Source organism: Cervus canadensis, chromosome 13 (assembly GCF_019320065.1).
Source record: "Cervus canadensis isolate Bull #8, Minnesota chromosome 13, ASM1932006v1, whole genome shotgun sequence".
NCBI classification, from domain to species: Eukaryota; Metazoa; Chordata; class Mammalia; order Artiodactyla; family Cervidae; genus Cervus; species Cervus canadensis.
Genome location: NC_057398.1, coordinates 64,830,243 through 64,855,632, shown reverse-complemented (window position 1 = coordinate 64,855,632; position 25,390 = coordinate 64,830,243).

Here is a 25,390-nt window from a genome sequence, read left to right as displayed (position 1 = left end):
GGCTCATTTACTTTAAACTTTTTTTTAGATTCTAAAATATCCCAAGCTGTTTGCTAACTTCAGGTCTTTGTACTGATATATGATCTTCCCTCTACCTGTGATCTTGGACCCTGTGCTCATCTCATGACTGGTTTCTCATCCATCAGGTCAGCATAAGTACCACATTCTTCATGACACTTCCCCTGACACTCAGATTAGATTTCTCTATTGTTACTCTGCATCTTAGCAGTGCCGTTTGCTTACTTTGTAGCCTTTCACATTTTATGACATTTATTGTGCATTTTCTTAATTTCTAGTGTTATGATGGCAGACATCTAGCTTCCTTCAATGACATTTCCAGCATCAGGCAGTCTTTCTTTCACGTGATTGGTGCTCAATTTATACTTCTTTAACAAATCAATAAATGATCAGGTGAATAAATGAGGCAATGACTTGAAGATATTAAATAAAGGAAAGGAAGTGTTGTTGTAAATGAACTTCAGGAGTCTCAGGAGTTTTACGTATGAAGGGCTCTAATTTATCTGCCTGGAAGGTGCACTGTTGGTACATTCAAAATTATATCCCCTGTTCACATTACCTGAGACTGGAGTGGCATGAGGCCTTTCTCTGTCACCAACAATTAAGATCTAGGACTGATAGCCAAGTTTTAGGAGATAGCATAATATAGTAACATTAGAAGACTTCAAAAGCCACTGGAAACCTGTTCATTGTGTAATCAATAGAAGAGCTGTCCTTTTAAAATGATTTTTCTTTGCATATTTTTAGCCATATGAATGGTTGAATTAGGAACATTAGAAATGTATGCTCACCTAGTCTAAAGAATACAGCAATGGTGTGCTCTCATATAGCTAGGATAATTTTTTTCAAAGTTTCTCTAAATCATATCTTAACACATTAAAATTTTCATTAATTAGTAAGTTCTCATGAATCATCTAAATAATCCCCTTTGCTCTAATTTAAACCAATTTTCAGTTACAATGAAAGATTGAAAAAAACCTGCTAAAATATAAATTTTAGGGAAAAATATATCTTAAAACATTCAAAAAATATTAAGGATTAAAAAAGGAACACCCCTAGCTTCCCAGTCTCTATTCCAAAAGGCAACCAAATTGTTTTTATCCTTCCAGAGATAAAAGCATTTTAAAGGATGCTTACTTTGTTGATACTGTTTTAATGATCTGTGAGTGTAGGTTTCAGGAGTGTAGAAAGTGTGGGATTTGAAATTGTCATGCAATCCATTTATTTGATATATGCATAAAGGATATAAATTTTATTTCCTGTTGACATGCAAATAGAAACAAAAGGTTCTCTTTGTGTTTGTAAGAACATTCACTAATATATGCATCATCCAACTTATAGACAAATTACTTCTTTCACACAAAGATGTTTTAGAGGCAAAGAAGGAAGAAATATTAAAGAACTCTTGATGAAAGTGAAAGAGGAGAGTGAAAAAGTTGGCTTAAAACTCAACATTCAGAAAACTAAGGTCATGGCATCTGGTTCCATCACTTCATGGCAAATAGATGGGGAAACAGTGACAGACTTTATTTTGGGGAGCTCTAAAATCACTGCAGATGGTGACTGCAACCATGAATTTAAAAGACGCTTGCTCCTTGGAAGGAAAGTTATGACCAATCTGGACAGCATATTAAAAAGCAGAGACATTACTTTGCCAACAAGGGTCCGTGTAGTCAAAACCTTGGTTTTTCCAGTAGTCATGTATGGGTGTGATAGTTGGACTATAAAGAAAGCTGAGCTCCGAAGAATTGATGCTTTTGAACTGTGGTGTTGGAGAAGACTCTTGAGAGTCCCTTGAACTTCAAGGAGATCCAAGTGGTCCATCCTAAAGGAGATTAGACCTGAATGTTCACTGGAAGGACTGATGTTGAAGCTGAAACTCCAATACTTTGGCCACCTGATGCAAAGAACTGACTCATTTGAAAAGACCCTGATTCTGGGAAAGATTGAAGGCAGGAGAAGGGGACGATAGGATGAGATGGTTCGATGGCATCATCAACTGAATGGACATGAGTTTGAATAATCTCCAGGAGTTGGTGATGGACAGGGTGGCCTGTCATGCTGCAGTCCATGGGGTCACCAAGAGTCGGACATGTCTGAGCAACCAAATTCAACTGAAGGAAGAAAAAAAAAATGACAGTTTTACTAGTGACAATCTCTGTAAACCTATTATATACACACATATAGGTAATATTTGTATAAATATAAATAAGAATTCAATGGGAACCATACAAACACATACATACTTTATTTTTATAATTAAGTGAATGATTATTTTTAGATGACAAATAAACAACCATATTTTGTTTTGTGGGATTGTCACTAGTATTGATAGGTCACCCAGTGAAAGCTGGGATAATGAGACATGTCAACACAGAAGCAGCAGACATGCAATTAGTGCCAGTGTGAAAAGTCAGGGGTGGAAATTAAGGTGTTTCAATAATAAATTTATTTTTTCTCATAAAGCCTATATGCCCAGTGAAGTTAAAAGCCTTTAAAATGGCTGTATTTTGTCTAGTTAAGGAAAAATAATGATTCAGTTCACCAAGGGATGTGTTATACTATTCCTAGTCATTATTATATTTATTTTGATCATTACAATCTTGAAATTGTTTCATCAACAAACATCTTATTAAAGTAGAATCACAGGTGTATATAATGCTGATAAAATTATTTTAAAAATCAAATATGTACATTGAGTATCTTTCTAGGTTATTTTTCTCTTCTTTTGACTACTACTAATAATGATTTCGATCAAATAAATGCTCAGAATATCTTAAAGTAAAATAGGTTTTTTATGAAGATGCAAGCAGTTACAAATGTTATCTCTGAAAAGTATCAAAGATTCTTATTTTTGAGGTACTAATGTGCTTCTATTGACTAAATCAGGATTTTCCAATTCTTTTGGCATTTCAACATCGTCCATGGCAATATATAATCTACCAATCTTCTAAAGATATTAAAAATAATTTAATTATTTTAGATATATTATAAATACATTATTCTGAACATAAAATATTTTTATTTTAGATTACTATTTTATTAAGTTATATACAATTTATTCAATTGCTTGAAATGCATAAATTGTTAGTCATATAAACCAAACTGATTTTTTTCCTTTAATAGCAATGGTAAGTGATAATTCAGTGTTTAAGAAAATCATAATTTGCTGCTAAATTAATTTTTTGACATTCTCTGTCATCCTTGACCTTGAGACCAAAGGGATATTGAAAGGGAGAAGGAAATTTTACTATGCTTGTTTGAGGAGGTCATCAAGAAGACAAGACTGGAGGCTGACCCTTGATGTGAGCAGAGCAGTCTGAGGCTCCTCAGCCTCCCTTGTCCTTGAAATGTGCCTTCTGCCCACCGTTCCCCACCAGGAGCTGTCCCCAGGACACAGCCTTGAGAGACCAACATGGTGTTGGGACCATCTGGATGGCTGATGTGACTGAACTCAGTTAAAATGGATTTTAAGATTCTGGCATGCAGATGCAGAGACCTCCTCCTGTCACAGACACAAATGTACATTCCCTGTTTATTAAACCTGCCACCTACCAATAGAACGGTTGTGTCTTTCTTCAGGCCTCTTGCCTTCTGTGTAAGGGGCCTAGTTTCAGATGTAACCCCAGGAACTCCTTCAGCTGTGAACTGATGAGGTTTTAAAACATCAAAGACTGATTTTATTCTCTAATATTCATAATTGCAGTTTCATTTGAAAATCAAATGTTAAATGTTAATATTCTATATTCTGAGTTCCAGTTTATTGCAATATTTAACATAATATTTAAAAGGCCAAATTAGTTTTAATCATCAATGTATCTTTTGGGTTTCCCAGATGGCTCAGTGGTAAAGAATCTGTCTGCCAGGGCAGGAGACATGAGTTTGATCCCTGGGTGGGGAAGATCCCCTGGAGAAGGAAATGGCAACCCACTCCAGTATTCTTGCTTGGGAATTCCTGGGTCAGAGGAGCCTGGTGAGCTACAGTCCATGGGGTCACAAGAAGAAACTGACATGGTTTAGCAACTAAACAACATTTATTCTTTTAAACATTTGCTTATAGTATTAAAAACATTGAATATTTTTAAAATAAAAATTTCAATAGATGAAAAATTACCTCAAAGTTATCTGGAGCAAAATATGCAGAATTACTATCATTTTACTTTCTTCAATGTATTATGATAATGTTTCCTATGTTCCTAAATTTTATCAATTATAATAATGAACAAGAATTTTTAAAGATTTTTTTCAAGATCTTCATTTAAATTTATCTTACAGTCAGGGGAAACAAAACAATCATAATCATACAGGTAACTACATTTTCAAAAATCAAGCATACTTAGGTAGTCAATATTTGGAAAAGAAATAGAACATATTAGAAATAAACATATTTCTCATATTCCCTTCTATTTATAGTTTTTCTAATGTTACAACAACTTTGCTGTCCTATGATAAATGCATTTTAGTTATGGTGGGGGTTTTGTTATTTGTTTTTGTATATGCTGCTGGATTCAGTATCCTTATTTCTTGATTAAAATTGTTGCATCTCGTGTACATGAATAAGATTCATTTTGATATTTCTTTTTCTCATACTTTTTTGTTCAGTTCCAGGGCTAATATTTTTCTAATCTCATAAATTGAGTTAGGGAACAGATTTATTCTTCTGTCTTCTGAAAGTGTTTAATATTAGAACCTTATGTTTTCAGATTTTATTCTGATTTGCTAGTGAAACATCTGGCATAGGCATTTTCATTTTCCCCCTATTGTATTGTGGATAATTTTAAAATTAAAGTGTTAGTCGCTCAGTTGTGTATGACTCTGTGACCCCATGGACTGTAGCCCGCCAGGCCTCTCAGTCTGTGGGATTCTCCAGGCAAGAATACTGGAGTGGGTTGCCATGCCCTTCTCCAGGGGACCTTTAATTTAAAACATTCAAAAACCACCAGTCTTTGAGACAAAGCAGGAGCCTATGGCCCTTTCCCACCATATCTTCTGCCTATGTTTTGTCTGTAAAAAAAAATTTTGTTGTTATTTAGTTGCTAAGTAGTAATTAAAAGACACTTGCTTCTTGTAAGAAAAGCTATGGAAAACCTGGACAGTGTATTAGAAAGCAGAGACATTACGGACAAAGGTCCATCTAGTCAAAGCTATGGTTTTTCCAGTAGCCATATATGGATGAGAGAGTTGGATGATAAAGAAGGCTGAGCATCAGTGAATTGATGCTTTTGATCTGAGGTGTTAGAGAAGACACTTGAGAGTCCCTTGGACTGCAAGAAATCCATCCAGTCCATCCTAAAGGAAATCAGACATGAATATTCATTGGAAAGACTGATGCTGAAGCTGAAACTCCAATACTTTGGCCACCTGATGCGAAGAGCGGGCTCGTTAGAAAAGATCTTGGTGTCGGGAAAGATTGAAGGCAGGAGGAAAAGGGGATGACAGAGGATGAGATGGTTGGATGGCATCATCAACTCAATGGACATGCTTTTGAGCAAGCTCCGAGAGATGGTGAAGAATAGGGAAGCCTGGCTGTGCTGCAGTCCATGGGGTTGCAAAGAGTCAGGCATGACGGAGCGACTGAACAACAACGACAAATCGCTCAGTCGTGTCTGATTCTTTGTGATCCCGTGGACTGTATCCCACCAGGCTCCTCTGTCCATGGGATTCTCCAGGCAAGAATACTGGAGTGGGCTGCAATTTTCTTCTCCAGGGGATCTTCCCGACCCAGGAATTGAACCCGAGTGTCCTGCATTGGCAGGCAGATTCTTTACAGCTGAACCACCTAGGTGGCCCAAAAGGAACTTTAGTGAAAGAATAAATTTAATCAGAGAGGTGAGAAAATACAGAAAAAAAGAAAAACAGTCAAGCAAGACAAAATAATAGTATTTTAGCCATTAAATAAAGGCAAGGACCTTTAATTCCTCCTCAAAAGCAATCGGAAATATTATGAGGCATATCCATCCTTTGAGCTGTTTTGCAGAGACTAAAACCCATACCTGGTGTAAGAATTTAACTCTATGTGGTTTATAAGCAGGGAGACCCCAGGCCAGTTGGAACCAAAAGATTGGTGATGTTGATTCTCCATTAGGGTACCATCCGCCAATCAGAAAAAGGTGCACCAGCTGGTCACATATCCCACAACTGCCCTTCCCTCACCCAGTCTTTAAAAATCTCCCTGAAAGACTGCAGGGAGTTAGGGTTTTAAGACCCAGGCTTGCTTGTTGGATGTACCTCAATAAACGCTGCACCTTGCTCCACCACAGCCCTCTTTTGGTAGAGTGACTTTACTGCCCACATGCAAGTCTGAGGCAAGTTCCGTTCAGTAAGAGCTTCAAGTGAGAACAGTTCGCCTGCCAGGGTTTGGAACCATTAGCTGGGATCAGAATCGCCTGAAGGCCTTGTTAAGTCAGAGAGCAAGGGGCCTCTCTCCAGTGCCTCTGATTCGAAAGAAATAATTTGGGGGCGGAGCATTTGCTCTTGTAACAAGTTCGGAAGTGAGGATGGTGCTGCGGCTGCAAGAACCACGCTTCCAGAATGTGGAACAAGAGAGGTCAGTGCTTATAAAAATTCTGTATTATCCAACTTCAGCTATTAGCAACCCAGGACCGATCTTGCTTTTTTTTTGTTTGCCTGCCCCATTCTCTTCACCAAGTTATTTTGAAATGAATATCAGATACTGTTGTCTTCCTCGTCAATACATCGGTAATTACCTCAACAGCATAAGAACATTATTTTCTTCATTGTTTTGTGTTAATATGTAGAGATGCAACTGATTGTTTTGTTTCCTCTTGTACTGTGTGACCTTGGAGCTTGCTTGCCCGTTCTGGGAGGCTTTTGATTTTTCTTTTGGTAATAACTTGGGTTGGTCTTCATAGATTATCACAGACACCTGCAAAGAGTTTTATTTTTGTCCTTTACTTTTTTTGTGCCTTGTGTCTTTTTCTTGCGAAGTGTAGTAGCTGGAACTTCCAGTAGTGTGGAGAATGAGGATGGAAAGAGAGCGTCCTTGTCTTGTGTCTATTTTTAGAGGGAAAGCATTGTGGCTTTTGCCATTCAGTAGGAGGTTGGTTTTAGTGGTTTTTCTATTTTTTTTTTAGATTTTCTTTATCGCGTTGAGGTAATTCTTCCCTAATTTTCTGAGAGTTTGTATCATGAGTGTTGAATTTTCTCAAGTGCTTTTCTTCAGGATGTTTGAATTGTGGATTAATTCAATTTTCAAATGTTAAGTCAACCTTGCATAGTGGTTTTTTTTTTTTTTTTAAACTGGGGGAGCCGTGGTGTTTGGTATTTTGTACTGTCTTTGGTGTCAGGATAATACTGGTCCCTTTAAATGCATTGGGATAACTGAAAAATATCCTTCAAATTTGGCAGTGGCATAGTAATTGGTGACCAAAAAGCAATGTAAATGATTTGAACAAGGCTTTCACTGAACTTTGGAATTAGCATGAGGTTGAATATTGTCAATGTCAATGTTATGAAAACTGTTTTTGATGCCTAAGCTGGAACTGAGATTTTAGTAACTGTAAGTGAGTTTATATTGAAGAGCCAGTAAAGGTGGAGATAGTGGAGTAACCCATGTTAAAGACAAGCATCTGGGAGTGCTAAGATCTTGATCTGTCAGTAGAAAGATGTTTGTGTTTCTTAATTGGTATGCCGGATTGGCTCAGGTGGGCCCAATGTTAATATTTCAGGAAGTTTGCAAGACAGTTCATTTCACGTTCGTAGCTTATTTTTCATAGTAGGAGTACTTACTTTATGAAAATTGGGAAATAGTACAAATCAGAATTTGAGCTTCCCATTACTGAAGAAAACCATTTTAAGTACTTCCCAACATATTTCTGATTAGACTACTTGGCTATTGGAAACATTATCAAACTATATAAAACATTTGATATGAAGTTTACAATGGTAATTGTCTCAATATGATTGTAAACAAGTCTCTAAAATTTCACCTTTAAAAGTAACAAACTGATGTTCATGTACCAAACATATGCCAGGGTAAGTACTGGGAGAGTTGGGGAACATTAAAATGTTACTGAAATTGATACATGTGGTTTAGGATTTAATTTCTTGTAAAAGAATCATAAGAAAGTAGAGCTATATGTATATTTTTAAGTTCAGTTGAAAGTGAAAAGTGTATACTTTGAAAACTGTTAAATGACACAAAAATTGGCTTTATGATTGATGCCAATACTGCAAGAGTGTAGATAATACTGTTTAACACAAGATAAAGAAAAATAAATGATGTGCTTCTAAATTAAAATGGTTTATATTCTGCTGTAGTTGTATATAGTTGTACTAATTGTCAGTAGATTTTCATTTTGTTTATGTTCCTCAGTGTTTGCATATTCAAACTGATGCAAAGACTTAAATACTTAGATTTGTAAAATAAACTATCACATTATTTTCAGGTTTCCTTTATAATTAGGAATGCATGCTGTTTTGTACAAAAAGGATCATGAATAAATTGTATTTTTAAACCTGATAATTTTTTTGGAAAATGGAAATATAAATCTCTCCCAGTTCAAGCATGAATTTAGATTCTCAGACTTCCTGTAAATATTAACATGGTGATAGATTGATAGTTAATGTAAATGTCATTGAAACATCAGTTTTGCTTGTAACAATTGGAACCTTGGTTATTTGATAAAATGCTTGAGAGAAGTAAAATGTGAAAGATGGAGAGCTGCATCTCTGTATCTTCTAATTCCAGAGAAACTGAAATAAATAAATGTTTTATTTTTACTAAGCGTGTCACTACCTTTAAGTGGTGGTAGAAATTGCATGTAGCATTCACTAGATATTGGTTTAAAAAGACATTTTCTGCAGACTGTTTTTTATCAAAAAGCATTTAAAATAAAATTCCACTTTTGGGTTGGCTTGATTCAATCTATATTGATAATATCAAATCTATGGAACATTACAATGAACTCATCTAGCCAGTAGTTAGAATGTTTTCTAAATGAATGCGTCAATTTCTTTTTTGTCAATGCAGTGACCTGAGTTGAATTTGACATCATTCTGTATGTTTTCTTCTAAATAACCTAAACTACCATTTAAAATAGACTGAGATATAATCAATCAGATCTAAAAAGCTATTTCTTCAGCCTTCAGCTCTTACCCTACAGTCAATATGCAAATATTCAGCTGGCAGAATGTGGGTATTCTATCACTAACAATATTTTTTAGTATTTCAGCCACTGTAGAGATGATTAAAAATTAAACTTCAGCTGAAATTTTTTTCAGCTAATGCTTATTAAAAAAAAATAAAACAATATGCCACAGGGTGAGCATATTTAATAATGTAAAGTAGAAGTAAGGATATATTTTTCTTATATAGTTGGCAGTTCATGTGGATCAACAGAATTCCTCATTCATCTGCAATGAATGTTGTGATGCTCCATACTTCCTAGTAGGATAGCTCAAAGGATGTTACAGCCAAAACAGATTTTCCATATGTGTTAATGAACTGATCCAAACCTGCAGAACTTTTCCTTCTCTCCTTAAAGCTATCAATAAATCCTAAATATCTGTCTCCTTATTCTAATATCTCTACCTTGATCAAATTAGTTCTTTAGAGGCAAATATGCTTCCTAAGGACAATCCTTCCTCAATCCAAGTGACAAAAAGCAGTTTTAAGAAAAATCTCTCCTTTACCAAAATACTTAGGAACTTTAAATACTTAAGAATCCATAATATTTAAGAAGCTAAAACCTACAGGTTAAAACTGGTATTCGTGATATCAAATCCCATATATCCACCCCAAAACTTTTAACAAGTGATTATCAAATACCATCAAAAAGGTCCCATAGCCATCTCCAACATCCACATCTGCCCATCTCTCAACTGTGCAACTGCTTTGAACTTGCTACCCGACCGACCATTTAACATCTTGCTGGTTGAAGATGTGTATTCCTAGAGAAGGGAATTTGTAGTATTTCCTTCTGGCCCCAACATAGAATCCCGTTTCTGTGTCTTTGTATCTTTTCCTGTTCTAATTTAGTTTTCTACTTCTCCCTTGTTCAAACTGAATGTTTGAATTTAAGTGACCTTTTAGCCTTCCTATCATCTCTTTCATCCTGATGGCTTCAGTACCTAGACCAGCAGAGAGCTGGCCCAGTATATGCCATCCTCTATCATGTACTTTGTAAAAATCTATTTTTATTAATTACAAAAAAGATGATTAAAGAAAATATGAAAAAAATACAAAAGGAATAAAAGCAAAAACTTCTCTTAAAATCACATATGACTTCCTGAAATATATTTCATTTCTTCAAAGGGAATTGCAGGATCCAAGGATACCGGTAGTTTAGTGTGTTCAAACTATATTGTGAGCTTAAACTCCAGGAAGTATATTCAGTTTCAAACTCCCATTCTTAGTGTATGAAACTGTGTACTACTATTTTTTTATATCACTAATTGCATGATATAAAACCATATATACTAATATTTTTTTACATTATGGAGTGTATAAATGGTAGGTTAAATATGGTCCCCAGTACCTGTGAATATTACTTACATGGTTAATTGACCTTGTAGTGATTACAATAAGGATCTTGTGATGGAAAAAATTGTCTGGATTTCTCTAGTGAGTCTACACAAAATCACAGGGGTTCTTGTAAAGAGGTGGGCAGGAGGGTCTCAGACACAGAAAGCAGTATGATTGCTTCTCACAGGAAGCAGAGAGTGGAGATGAAAGGATGAAAGCAGAGATGAGAAAAAAAAATACTACTAATCTGGCTTTAAAGATGGAGGAAGGGTATACAAACCAAGGTCTCAAAGCTAGGCCTGTTGCACATATAAAAATTTAATGTTATGTTTTAAATCTTCATGCTTAATCCTAGAAAATTAAATTTGGTATATGTTGTGATGAATAGACCCAATTTGATATTTTTTATGTGAAAAGCCATATAGACCATGAAGCTAATTGTTTCTGCATTATTTATGAAGCATTTGATTATTAACAGTTATCTGTAAAGACCTCCATGATCACAAAGGGGCTCGGCACATTTTCTTGGCTTTCAATTCTGTACTACTGCTGTCCATTTATCCCTGTAACATCTTCTAAACTGTTTTAAATGAGAGGGCTTTATATAACAGCTTTGATATCTGGTCTTGGCTTTTGTTTTCAGCCCATCCACTTAAAAGTAACATTGTAATTAGGTCATCAGTTTACACTCGCACGCTCACAAATTCACACACTGAAAATAAATTGAATAAATGGAATAACTGGGTGAGACTTAAAAATGTTTACTTGGAATTCTGTCATGAACCTGGAATACTTCTTAATTTTTGTTACTTTTCTTCAATTAAACAGCAAATGCATTGTTTTATGTTTCTGCCTTAGGCTCATTTTATTATGCATTTGTTAGCTACAAATGTATCTTTTGGAAAACATTTTCCTAAATTACTACCACCAGTGTCTAGAAATACAGTTGATTAATCATATATAATCAAGAACCTTGGTAATCTTTGCTAATTTTATTGTTTTGCTTATATGATTTAGACTTTTTAGTGGTAACTCTAAAGTATTTACATAAATAATAGCTTTGTTTTTACCTTTATGTTGGTAAATAGTCTATTCTGTTTTGGGGGAGAAGTTCTTATTTCTCTGGCAAGTTTTTCTATAATAACTATTGGCATTTGGGGCATGAGATTGATTGCAATTGGAATGCTTCCAGTTTTCCTCATCTAGAACAATATTTTAAATAAATTTATGTAGACATGCTTTTCACTGTAAGCAGTGTTTTCTTTCCTCTTTTTTATAATAGTGTTTTTTGTGATATAGCGTTTTTTTAATGCATACATGATGATGAATTTAATGCATACATGAATTCATACATAATGAATTTTAATGCATACATGATGATGAATTTAACTTTTTCCCTGTGCAACTAAGGTAATTGGTATTTCCCTGTGAGATGGTTCGTGATAAAATTTGATTTTCTAATGTTGAATTATTCTCGAACTCTTTGAAGAAAATGTATATACAGATGGACTCAGTTTACTAATATTTTGAGATTTTTTTGTCTAATATGTGAGATCAGACCTAATTTTTTTCTTTAGATGATTATTGTCTGGGGTTAGAGTTCGGGATATATTCACTTCATAAAACGAGTTGCCATATATTCCCTTTTCCCACTTTCCCTAATAATTTTTGATATTTTGGAATTATTTCTCCAAATATTTTGTAGATGGTTAAAGTTACCTAGGTTTTCTTTCTTGTGCGTGTGGAGAAAGTGCAAGATATTGAAGCAAATGAGTAGTCTTTGGTTTTGATACTTTGCTCTTTTCAATTGTTTTTTATTGTGGTGAAATATGCTTTACATAATACTATCATCATAACCATTTTTAAGTGTATAGTTCAGTTTTATTAAGCATATTCATATTGTACAGCCATCACCTCTGTCCATCAGTGAGTGACTTTTAATTATAGGGTGCAGTGTTCTCTAAATCAGATCAAGCTTATTTTGTTGCAGCGTTACTTCCATCATTCTTGATTTTTTTTTTACTTGTTAGTTTTGTTTTGCATGATGCATCTATCATTTTAAGAGGGATATATTAATTTGTCCTATGTGACGTGTTTTCCTCAGTCTCTTTTCCTGGTTCTGTATGTTATTTGCTGTATGTGTGTATGTTATTAGGTGAGTGCATATAGAATGCTTACAGCTTTTTAGTATATTACTTTTCAGTATGTAGTGACTCTCTTAACTGTCAGTAAAGCTTTTACTTTTTTCCTTTGCTCCAAGGGTAAATGCATTCTTATTCTCACTTTATATAACAAAACTGTATAAATTCATTTTATTTTTCCTTCATATTCCCTTCCCTCAACTTTTCCCCCTTTCCCATGTGGTATTATTTTTTGTCTTTTAAGTGGAAACTTCTTATATTTGTCATTATGATGGCTATCTTAGATGTCCACACAAATGATAATTTTGTCTTTTAAAATTTCACTTATTATATCTCTGTTTTAAAAGAACATATCTTTCTTTTTTTGTTGTTGTTGAAGTGTAGTTGCTTTCCCTGGAGAGGGACTGGGCTACTCACTCCAGTGTTATGCTTCTCTGGTGGGTCCGCCTGCAACGTGGGAGACCTGGGTTTGATTCCTGGGTTGGAAAGATCTCCTGGAGGAGGGCCTAGCAACCCACTCCAGTATTCTTGCCTGGAGAATCCCCACGGACAGAGGAGCCTGGCCGGCTACAGTCTGTGGGGTCGCAAAGAGGCGGACACGATTCAACGACTAAGCACACCACATAGTTGTTTTATACAGTGTAAGAGGTTCCCCTTTTTCCGCACCTTCTTCAGCATTTATTGTTTGTATATACGTGCTTTTTTAAAATTATTATTATGACCGTCGTGACCATTATGAAGTGATGCCTCATTGTAGATTTTATTTGCACTTCTTTAATTAGTGATGTTGAGTATCTTTTCATGTTTTTGTTCATCTGAATGTATTCTTTGGAGAAATGTCTATGTAGGTCTTCCACCCATTTTTTAATTGCCGTTTTTTCTTCTTTTATATATTGAGCGGCATGAGCTGTTTGTATATTTGGGAGATTAATCCTTGTCAGTTGCTTTGTTTGCCAATATTTTCTGCCATCTTGAGGGTTGTCTTTTCATCTTGTTTATGGTTTCTTTTGCTGTGCAAAAAGTTTTTAATTAGGTCCCATTTGTTTCTGTTTTCATTCTCATTACTCTTGGAGATGTTCAATAAAGATCTTGCCTTGATTTCTGTCAGTGTTCTGCTTATGTTTTCCTCTTAAGAGTTTTATAGTGTCCAGCCTTACCTTAAGTTTTTAATCCATTTTGAGTTTATCTTTGTGTATGGTGTTGAGGAGTGTTCTAATGTCATTTTTTTCCCTTTTTTTAGCATGTAGCTGTCCAGTTTTCCCAGCACCACTTGTTGAAGAGACTGTCGTATCTCCATTGTATATTATTGCCTCCTTTGTCCTAGATTAGGTTACTATGGGTGTGTGAGTTTATCTCTGGGCTTTTGGTCCTGTTCCACTCCAGTGTTCTTGCCTGGAGAATCCCAGGGACAGAGGAGCCTGGTGGGCTGCCATCTATAGGGTCGTACAGGGTCGGACACGACTGAAGCAACTTAGCAGCAGCAACTGATTCTATATTTCTGTTTGTGTGCTAATACTATGCTGTCTGGATGACTGTAGCTTTGTAGTATAGTCTGAAGTCAGGGAGCCTGATTCCTCCAGCCCCATTTTTCTTCCATAAGATTGCTTTGGCTATTCATGATCTTTTGTGCTTGCAAAGAAATTGTAAATTTTTAAATTTTAATTTGGTGAAAAAATGCCATTGATAATTTGATAGGTATTACATTGAACCTGTAGATTGCTTTGGGTAGTATAGTCATTTTCACAATATTGAGTCTTCCTATCCAAGAATTTACTTCTATTTTTTGGATGAATTTTATAGTTTTTTTTGAGACAAAAAATTTAGGTCAATTTTACTCTCTAACAATGCATGAAATTTGAAATTCTTTGACACATCATTCATCACAAATTATGATTATCTTGTTCAGTATTTGAGTTCTAATTGTTATTTACCCTCTAAATTACTATTACTAATTACTAGTTTTTAGTAATTATTTACTGCAACCAACATGTTTAATATTCTTTTCTCACCAATCTATCTTTGATTTCAGACATTTCTGGGGACATTTTTCATGAAGTAATTTACTTTAGAGTTGTCTGCCCTCCCTTGGTATTAAGTTCTGTTCAGTCACTCAGTAGTGTCTGACTCTTTGTGATCCCATGGACTGCAGCACACCAGGCTTCCCTCAGGCTATCCCTCTGTTATTGAGGTATAATTGACATATAACATACTATTAATGTATACAGCATAATGATTTGACATTTATATATTGTGAAATGATTACCACATTTAGTTAACATTCATTTCCTCAGATAGTTAAATTTTCTTTGTGGGTATGTGAGATGAGAACCTTAAAGATCTACTCCCTTTGCAACCTTCAAATATAAAATATGGTATTATTAACTATAGTCACCATGGTTGTCTTTAACATGGGTCCATAGTGGTGTTGGAAGAGGGTGTTTGCTATGACCAGTGCATTCTCTGGCAAAACTTTTGTTAGCCTTTACCCTGCTTTATTTTGTACTCCAGGGCCAAACTTGCCTGTTACTTCAGGTATCTCTTGATTTCCAGCTTTTGCATTCTAGTCCCCTGTGAAGAAAGGGACATCTTTTTTTGGTGTTCTATCAGGTCTTATACCTCTTCATAGAGCAATTCAACTTGAGTTTCTTCAGCATTAGTGTTTGGGGCATAGACTTTGATTACTATGATGTTGAATGGTTTGCCTTAGAAATGAACCGAGATCATTCATCACTCAACCGAGATCGAGTCATTTTTGAGATTGCAACCAAGTACTGCATTTCAGACTCTTGTTGACTCTGAGGCCTACTTCATTTCTTCTAAGGGATTCTTGCCCACAGTATGAAATATAATGATCATCTGAATTAAACTCATCCATACCTGTCCATTTTAGTTCATTGATTCCTAAAATGTTGATGTTCACTCTTGCCATCTCCTATTTGACCACATCCAATTTACCTTGATACATGGACCTAACATTCCAGGTTCCTTTGCAATATTGTTCTTTACAGCATCAGGCTTTACTTCCATCACCAGTCACATCCACAACTGGATATTGTTTCTGCTTTGGCTCAGCCTCTCCTTTCCTTCTGGAGCTATTTCTGCACTCTTTTCCAGTAGTATCTTGGGCACTTACTGACCTGGGGAGTTCATCTTTCAGTGTTGTATCTTTTTTCCCTTTCATATTGTTCATGAGATTCTCAAAGCAAGAATGCTGAAGTGGTTTGCCACTCCCTTCCCCACTGGACCATGTTTTATCAGAACTCTCCAACATGACCCATCTGTCTTGGGTGGCCCTATAAGGTATGGCTCATAGTTTCATTGAGTTAGACAAGGTTGTGATCCATGTGATCAGTTTGGTTAGTTTTCTGTGATTGTGGTTTTCATTCTGTCTGCCCTCTGATGGATGAAGATAAGAGGCTTGTGGAAGTTTCCTCATATGAGGGGCTGGCTGTGGTTAACCCTGGGTCTTACTGTGGTGGTCAGGCCATGTTCAGTAAATCTTTATACCAGTTTTCTGCTGGTGGTTGGGTCTGTGTTCTCTCAGGCCAAACTATGGTAGGGTTAATGGTGACCTCCTTCAAAAGGACTTATGCCAGCATGCTGTGACTCCAAGGACTGTTGTAGTCATGCCCCTGACCCTATGGCACTCCACTGTCGACTCACACCTCTGTTGGAGACTGCTGGACACTCACAGGCAAGTCTGGCTCAGTCTCTTGTGGGGTCACTGCTCCTTTCTCCTGGGTCTTGGTGCACGCAAGGTTTTGTTGTGCCCTCTAAGAGTCTATTTCCCTGGGGATTCTCAGTCCTTTTGTCAGATACCCAGGTTGGGAAACCAGTTGTAGGCCTAGAACTTTTGCAACAGTGTGAGAACTTCTTTGGTATAATTGTTCTCCAGTTTGTGGGCTGTCTGCTCGGTGACTCTATATGGCGCTAATGGTGACCTCCACCAAGAGGACTGATGCCACATGGCCTCCCACATCTAATGCACCCAGAGCCCCTGTCCTCATGGAGGGTCACTGCTGACCCATGTCTCTGCAGGAGACACATAAGGCAGGTCTGGCTCAGTCTCTTGTGGGGCTTTCTGCTCTTTTCCCTCGGTCCTGGTGTGCATGAGGTTTTGTTTGCGCCCTCTGAGTCAGGTCTGAGATTTGATTTTAAATGCTGTTGTGTCCCTCCTACTATCTTGTTGGAGCTTCTCCTTTGCCCTTGGGCATGGGGTATCTTTTTTTTGGCAGGATCCAACATTCTCCTGTTGATGGTTGTTCAGCAGCTAGTTGTGATTTTGGTGCTCTCCCAGAAGATGAGTGTATGACCTTCTTCTCCACAGTCTTAGAGATGGTCAGTACTGAAATTAGATTGATTATAGTCTTTGCAGCCAAAGATGAAGAACCTCTCTATACAGTCAGCAAAAACAAGACCAGGAGCAGATTGTGGCTCAGATCATGAACTCCTTATTGAAATATTCAGATGTAAATTGAAGAAAGTAGGGAAAACCACTAGACCATTCAGGTATGACCTAAATCAAATCCCTTACAATTATACAGTGGAAATGAGAAATAGATTCAAGGGATTAGATCTGATAGACAGAGAGCCTGAAGAACTGTGAACAGAGGTCCATGACGTTGTATGAGAAGTGGTGATCAAAACCATCCCCAAGAAAAAGAAATGCAAAAAGGCAAAATGGCTGTCTGAGGAGGCCTTACAGATAACTGAGAAAAGAAGCAAAAAGCAAAGGAGAAATGGAAAGATGCACCCATTTGAATGCAGAGTTCCAAAGAATAGCAAGGAGAGACAAGAAAGCCTTCATAAGTGAACAAGGCCAAGAAATAGAGGAAAACAATAGAATGGAAAAGACTGGAGATCTCTTCAAGAAAATTAGAGACACCAACGGAACATTTCATGCAAAGATGGGCACAATAAAGGACAGAAATCGTATGGACTTAATAGAAAATATTAAGAAGAGGTGGCAAGAATACACAGAAGAGCTATACAAAAAAGATCTTAATGACCCAGATAACCACAATGGTGTGATCATTCATCTAGAGCCAGACATTTCAGAGTGTGAAGTCAAGTGGGCCTTAGGTAGCATCACTATGAACAAAGCTAGTAGAAGTGATGGAATTTCAGCTGAGCTGTTTCAAATCCTAAAAGATGATGCTGTTAGGGTGCTGAACTCAATATGCCAGCAAATTGGGAAAACTCAGCAGTAGCCCAAGGACAGGAAATGGTCAGTTTTCATCCCAATGCCAAAGAATTTTCAGTCTACCATACATCTGCACTAATTTCACACACTAGCAAAGTGATCCTCAAAATTCTCCAAGCTAGGCTTCAACAGTACATGAACTGAGAAATTCCAGAAGATCAAGCTGTATTTAGGAAAGGCAAAGGAACAAGAGATCAAATTGATTATACTGATTAATTGGATCATAGAAAAAGCAAGAGAATTCCACAAAAACATCTACTTCTGCTTCATTGACTACACTAAAGCCTTTGACTGTATAGATCACAGCAAACTATGGAAAATCTTAAAAAAAGAGATGGGCATATTAGATCACCTTAGCTGTCTTCCAAGAAATCTGTGTGCAGGTCAGGAAGCAACAGTTAGAACTGGACATGAAACAACAGACTGGTTCCAAATTGGGAAAGGAGTACGTCAAGGCTGTATATTGTCACCCTGCTTATTTAACTTATATGCAGAGTAAATCATGCAAAATGCCAGGCTGCATGAAGCACAAGCTGGAATCAAGATTGCTGGGAGAAATATCAATAACCTCAGATACTCAGGTGACACCACCCTCATGGCAGAAAGTGAAGAGCAACTAAAGAGCCTCTTGATGAAAGTGAAAGAGGATAGTAAAAATTCTGGCTTAAAACACAACATTCAAAAAGCGAAGATCATGGCCTCTGCTCTCATTTCATGCAAATAGAGGGGGAAACAATGGAAACAGTGACAGGCTTTATTTTTCTGGGCTCCAGAGTCACTGGAGATGGTGACTGCAGCCATGAAATTAAAAGACACTTGCTCCTTGGAAGAAAAGCTATGACAAACCTATACAGTGTAGTAAAAAGCAGAAACATTACTTTGCTGACAAAGGTCTTGATAGTCAAAGCTATGGTTTTTCAGTAGTCATGTATGGATGTGAGAGTTGGACTATAAAGAAAGGTGAGTGCAGACAAATTGATGCTTTTGAACCATGTTGTTGGAGAAGACTCTTGAGAATCCCTTGGACTGCAAGGAGATCAAACTGGTCAATCCTAAAGGAAATCGATCCTGCATATTCATTAGAAGTACTGATATGAAGCACCAATATCTTGGCCACCTGATGGAAAGAGCCAACTCTTTGAAAATGACCCTGATGCCGGGAAAGATCAAAGGCAAGAGGAGAAGGGGATGGCAGAGGAGATGGTTGGATCACATCACTGACTCAATGGACATGAGTTTGAGCAAGCTCTGGGAGATGGTGATGGACAGGGAATCCTGGTGTGCTGCAGTCCATGGGGTTGCAAAGAGTCAGACACACCAGACTGACTGAACAACAAGAGCAACAAACAGCACTGTTGTTCAGTATGGTAGCCACTAGCTACATGTGAATATGTGTGAGATAGGGCTAGATGACTGAGGAAGTAAAATATTAATTTCCTTTCATTTAAATAGCTACATGTTATTAGTTCCTACCATATGTGACAGTGTCAATCTATAGATTTGTAGTAGCATCCTTTCATATTTTAGTCTTATTATCTTTTTCCCCTTTCCTCAAGCATTTTTATGGTGATTTTCTAATACATAGCAAAATGTCCAGAGCTTTATGGTGAGAAACTATATATTCTCTCCTAGACTTGATCAACATGTTTCTGGACTTGCATAATCAGCTATTTATGTACCAATCCCTTTAATTATAATTTATTACAAAAGAAATTGGAGATATTGGTAAATTTTGCCCTACTTTATTTAAATTTGACTTCACAAACTGTTCTTTTAGATTCTCTAATGTGCCAAATATTCTTAAAAATTATACAAAAATTGTTTTTACTCTAACCAAAAATTGATATTAGGGTATAATTTGCTTGTGTTTGAAGTTTTTCAGCATCATTGTATCACTGTATTTATTTCTAAACTTCTCTTTACCTCAAGAGTGGTGGGGTCACTGTCTTAATAGAGATGGCCTGGTATGTTTCTTGAATTCTGAAGGCACAGTGGACTCATGAAACATTTTTAGGAAGTCCAAACGTTTCAAATGAGTTTGGTTTCTCTTATGGAGAAGTTAAGACTCATGGGTAATGACTCTTTTGTGTACTCTTGCCACTTTTATTACTTGGTTCAGATGATTCTGAATCCTGCCCTCCCACCCAGATTATAACTAGCTTGCTTCAGTATTTCATATTTTACTCAAGTGGAATGTTATCATTTTTTTCCTGCTGACTCTTAATTTTTGCTGATTTTTTAGTGGAATTGAATTATAATTTTATTTTTATAGTGGGTTTTGCTCTGTACTTAACAACATTAATTATAGTTTATGCATATTTTTTGGTTAATGTTTTAAACTTTACTCTTGAATATTTTCAGAATTTATTTTGATTAAAATATTTCAAAGTTATTACCATTTATTCTAATTCTTTATCTATTAATTAAGAGTTTTTAAAAAAACTTTTCACTAAATATTTTTTGCTTCTTTGTTTGCTACCTGGGTACTCCTAGAAGACTCTGTTCCATTGAAAAAAATGTTTTGTGTTTTGTTTTTTTTGTAGAGTTTTAGATAGTAATTTTTTTCTGGGAGGGAACAGCAAAATAATTTTAAAAACTGCCTACTAATGTTGTTTATCACAGACCACAGACTCAGAAAACACAATATTAAGGACTTTGATCCTTTTATCTGTCAGTTTAACAAATTCCTTGCAAATGTTTAATGCACCCAAAAAAGTGCCATGCTATATATAAGTATATTCTTTCTTATAATCATATGTCTCTTCCTGTATGTGTACTATAATACTGTGATTATTGTGGGCTTGAAACATATTTTTAACTTTTTGTTTAGGGATAATTATATGCTCAGTAGAATTTGCAAAAATAATACAAAATTATGTATTTTCACCCCCAAGGTTCACATCTTAGATAAATACAATACAGTGTAAAATTTAGCCAGTATTCCTTAAAATAAATTTTAAGTCTTTAATTCTTTCTCCTTTCTGTCTGAAACCCTAATATATATGTTAGGTGTTTTGTTTTTTTTTTTCTTGTTAGCCCATAGGTTACATAATTAATTGCTTTGATTATACAATTTTCTGTTTTTTTCAGGTTGGGTAATTTTTTTATCAGTTTGTCTTCAAATTTACTAATTCTTTCCTTTGCTCCCTGCACTTTACTTTTGAGACTAGTGAGATTTTAAAAAATACATTCATCTTATTTTTCAGTTATAAAAATCCCCTTTGATTCTGTTTCATATCTCTTTCTGTTTGAAAATTATCAGAAAATTCCATTGAAGTTATTTCAGTATTGGCATCCTTTTGTGTTTTCCTCATTCAAGTTGTCTAGATTCTTGGTATGATGAATTTTTTTTTTTTTAACTATTGTATCTTGGACATTGAGGTATTAACTTGTGAAATTCACAATATTACTAATTCCTTTTTAGCTGTTAGTCACTATGTTTAGGTACAGCACAAAGATTTGATTATTCTCTCAGATTCTGGTCCAAGAATTGATGTTTTGCTCACTCTGGGCTCCAGTCACAGCCCTCGATGGAAGTGGAGCACTGCTTCCTACGTCAGTATCGTCCCTGAGAAGAATTACAAGTCTGGCTCTCAACATTTTTGTTATATGGTGTAAATATATCTCCAACTACTCAACTCAGTAAAAGCTCCCAGGCCTCTGTTTTGCTTCACTTCATCAACAAATTCCAGGAATAAATCTGGCTACAATAATACATCTCAGAGAAATTTAAATACTTACTTTCAAAATATATGAAAGGAGAGTTAGCTTGTTAATTTGCTGTCCATACAGAAGCTTTACCTACTTCCTTCTCTACAGTAACTCAGTCTTTTGTAACACAGTAATATATTCACAATTGAGGCAGCTACAAACTCTGGTTGTGATAAAAAGACAGAAAGCTTTAAAAAATGTATGGAATCACATACAGCTAAATTTATTTAATTTATAATTGTAAAATAATGTAGCATATTAAGCTTAAGGTAAACAAGGTAAACAGATAAAAATAATTGAGTGCCTATTTTTCTTGTTTGACATTATAAATTAACAAGTAGGACATGTTTTTTATGTTTGACATTATAAATTAACAAGTAGGACATGTGTCACCTTTTCTAACTAGGAAGAAATTGATGCTCAGAAAACTGATGTAATTTTCTGAAATCATACTATTAACAATTGATGGGCTCTAAGTAGGTTTTGCTTCAAAACAATAGAATAATTCCTCAAAAGTACTATTCTAGTTTTTAAGGATGGTTTTTTTTCAAGAGAGTTACTAATTTTTAAGGATGTGAATAGCTGTTGACAACCATTTTATAATAGAATATACTTGAATTTTCAGAAGAAAAAAGCCAGATTAATTGTTCCTGATGATTGTAGAACTTTGTATTTAATTTGTTTAAAAATAAGAATTAGAAAATATAATGTCTGTATTCAAAACATACTTACCCAGAATAAATGAACTTGATTTATATTCATATAAAAACCTTATATGAAATCAGATTGATCTGCCATTGAACATTATATGCATTTACCATTAAAAAATTAGAATCATTCATGTTCTGGAAGTAGCTTTATTATACTCTATGATTAAATTATTGTAAACTAATTCCTAGTTTATAATTGCTTAATTACCAATGTGGCAGATATTTGAAGAACTTTGTTGCCAAATTTACTTTGTAATTTTAATTAACTTTTGTCTAAATTTGCTCTTGTTATTTTTGTTGGTTTAGCTCTAGGAGAGAACTGGCTTTGTCAGCAAGACCATTCTTTCATTGAAAATGATCAGGTTCAACTTGTAATAGAGAGACTGAGTGCTTTAAACAATATGGATAGGCTAAAAATATTGGGGATTTTTAAAAGTTATGATCATGTTGTAAAAATTTTGAAAAGGATCTATAAATACTTGCCACCTAAGTATGTCAGTTTTACTGCATGTTTTTTAGAAGATTATGTGCCATGAAATTTAAGTAGCTCCATCCTGTCCCATCACTTCATGGCAGATAGGTAGGGAAACAGTGGAAACAGTGGCTGACTTTATTTTTCTGGGCTCCAAAATCACGGCAGATGGTGATTGCAGCAATGAAATTAAAAGACGCTTACTTCTTGGAAGGAAAGTTATGACCAACCTAGACAGCTATTAAAAAGCAGACATTACTTTGCCAACAAAGGTCCATCTAGTCAAGGCTATGGTTTTTCCAGTAGTCATGTATGGATGTGAGAGTTGGACTATAAAGAAAGCTGAGCACCGAAGAATTGATGCTTTTGAACTGTGGTGTTGGAGAAGACTCTTGAGAGTCCCTTGGACTGTGAGGAGATCCAACCAGTCCATCCTAAACGAGGTCAGTCCTGGGTGTTCATTGGAAGGACTGATGTTGAAGCTGAATCTCCTTTGGCCACCTGAGGCGAAGAGCTCAGGTGAAAAGACCCTGATGCTGGGAGGGATTGGGGGCAGGAGGAGAAGGGGATGACAGAGGATGAGATGGTTGGATGGCATCATTGACTCGATGGACATGGGTTTGGGTAGACTCCGGGAGTTGGTGATGGACAGGGAGGCCTGGTGCTGTGGTTCATGGGGTCGCAAAGAGTTGGACACGACTGAGCGACTGAACTGAACTGATGTGGTACTTGGTACAAAGTAGATTATATAAACAGAGGTGCCTGTTTATTGTCAAAAGATACATTAATAGAATTTTGTGTTTCAAAATATTTAAGATTTTGATAAGTACTGAAAAAATACAATTGTGTATTTTTTTTCATTTATGCAATTTATAGTTCCTTTTCTTTAACCCAGTATTCTTCAACTCATTCTCCCCATGTTTCCGAGATTTCACGTGAAAATTTTTAATATTTCTCTGGATTAGTTTCATTGTTTACCTGCAACATTTTTTTTTTTTTTTTTGTACCAAGTATTAGACTGGTGAACATTTTTTATCAAGTGTCAGACCGGTAAGCACAGTTCAATAGGGTGCAGATCTTCTCATGTTTGATAATCAGCTCAATTATCTTACATATACTCTTGTTCCAGGGTTATTTGAATTTATTTGTATGCTGAAGGCATTGAATAATTTTTCTAAAGTCAAATTTACTTTTTCAATAAAATATGGTTTCCATGTGTATCCTAACAATTTGAAACTTGAACTCAAATTCCCAAATTATTTTCTGTTCTTAGCGATCATCATTTATACAGCCTGTTTTTTTATTTAGTTCTGTCAATGAACCTATAAAACTTTTGTTATACCAATAGCTATGGTGGAAAGATTAATGTTTGATACAACATTCTTCAGTTAAAATTTACAGTCCTTTTCTTTGTTTCCAGTAGAAGTGACATTTCTGTATATACCATATACTCCCAGAGATTGAGAGGGTTGCTGGAGATCTTTTTTCAGTAAACTTTGAATTTCATCTGCTTCGTAGGCACAATAATATCTTTGATATTATATAATACTTGAATACATTGGCTTCCAGGTGCCACTGTGTGGCACTTCCCATCTATCTCCTCTTTCCCTTCCAAGGATGACATTGTTTTCTTTCTATACAATTCTAACTTTTTGCATCACAAAACAGATACTGTTTTTAAAGCCTCTGTTACTAGTCACTAACAGACGACGATAAAGGACACATTGTCCAGTAATGTCCTGCCATTGTATAAGATTACCATTGTTTCCTTACAAACTCACTTCATGGTGAATAAAAATCTAATAATCCTTTCTGGGCAAGAGTACTAGCCTGGTTGAACCATTGCTGATGGATATGGTTTTCTGATAGTGGCATTATTTCATTTCTCCTTTAACTTAGCATCCTTTGCAGGTTCAGTTTGTCTCCAGAAAATAGCTCCCTCTAATGTCCCTTTTTGGGTTCATAAATATTTCACCTCATTACGGTAGGCCTCTAAAAATATTTGTTCCCTGTTAACCCCAAACTGCTATTATACCTACAACATGTTTACTAAAGAGGAATCATGCTTATCACCCATCACTTACATAGTTCCCATTACACATTGATAGAATATGTACAAGGTTGGAAAATTATCTGAACCCTGAAGTATTTTTAAATCTTATTGAAGGATAGTTGACTTACAGGGCTTCCCAGGTGGCTCAGATGGTAAAGTATCTGCCTACAGTGGGGGAGACCAGGGTTCGATCCCTGTCTTGGGAATATCCCCGAGGAAGGGAATGGCAAACCTCTCTAGTATTCTTGCCTGGAGAATTCCATGGACAGAGGAGCCTGGCAGGAGTATAGTTGATTTACGATGTTAATTTCTTTTGTACAGCAAAGTAACTGAGTTTTTTATGTGTATATTCTTTTTCAAAGCTGAATATAGTTACTTGTGCTATATAATAGGACTTCATTGTTTATACAGCCTATATATTAATATAATAATTTGCCTCTGCTAATCCACAAATCCTATTCCTTCCTCTCCTGTTAGCCCTACCCCTTGGCAACCACAAGCCTGTTATCTATATTTGTGAGTCTGTTTCTATTTCATAGATGAGTTGTTTTGTATCATATTTTAGGTTCTATGTGTAAGTGATATCATATGACAAT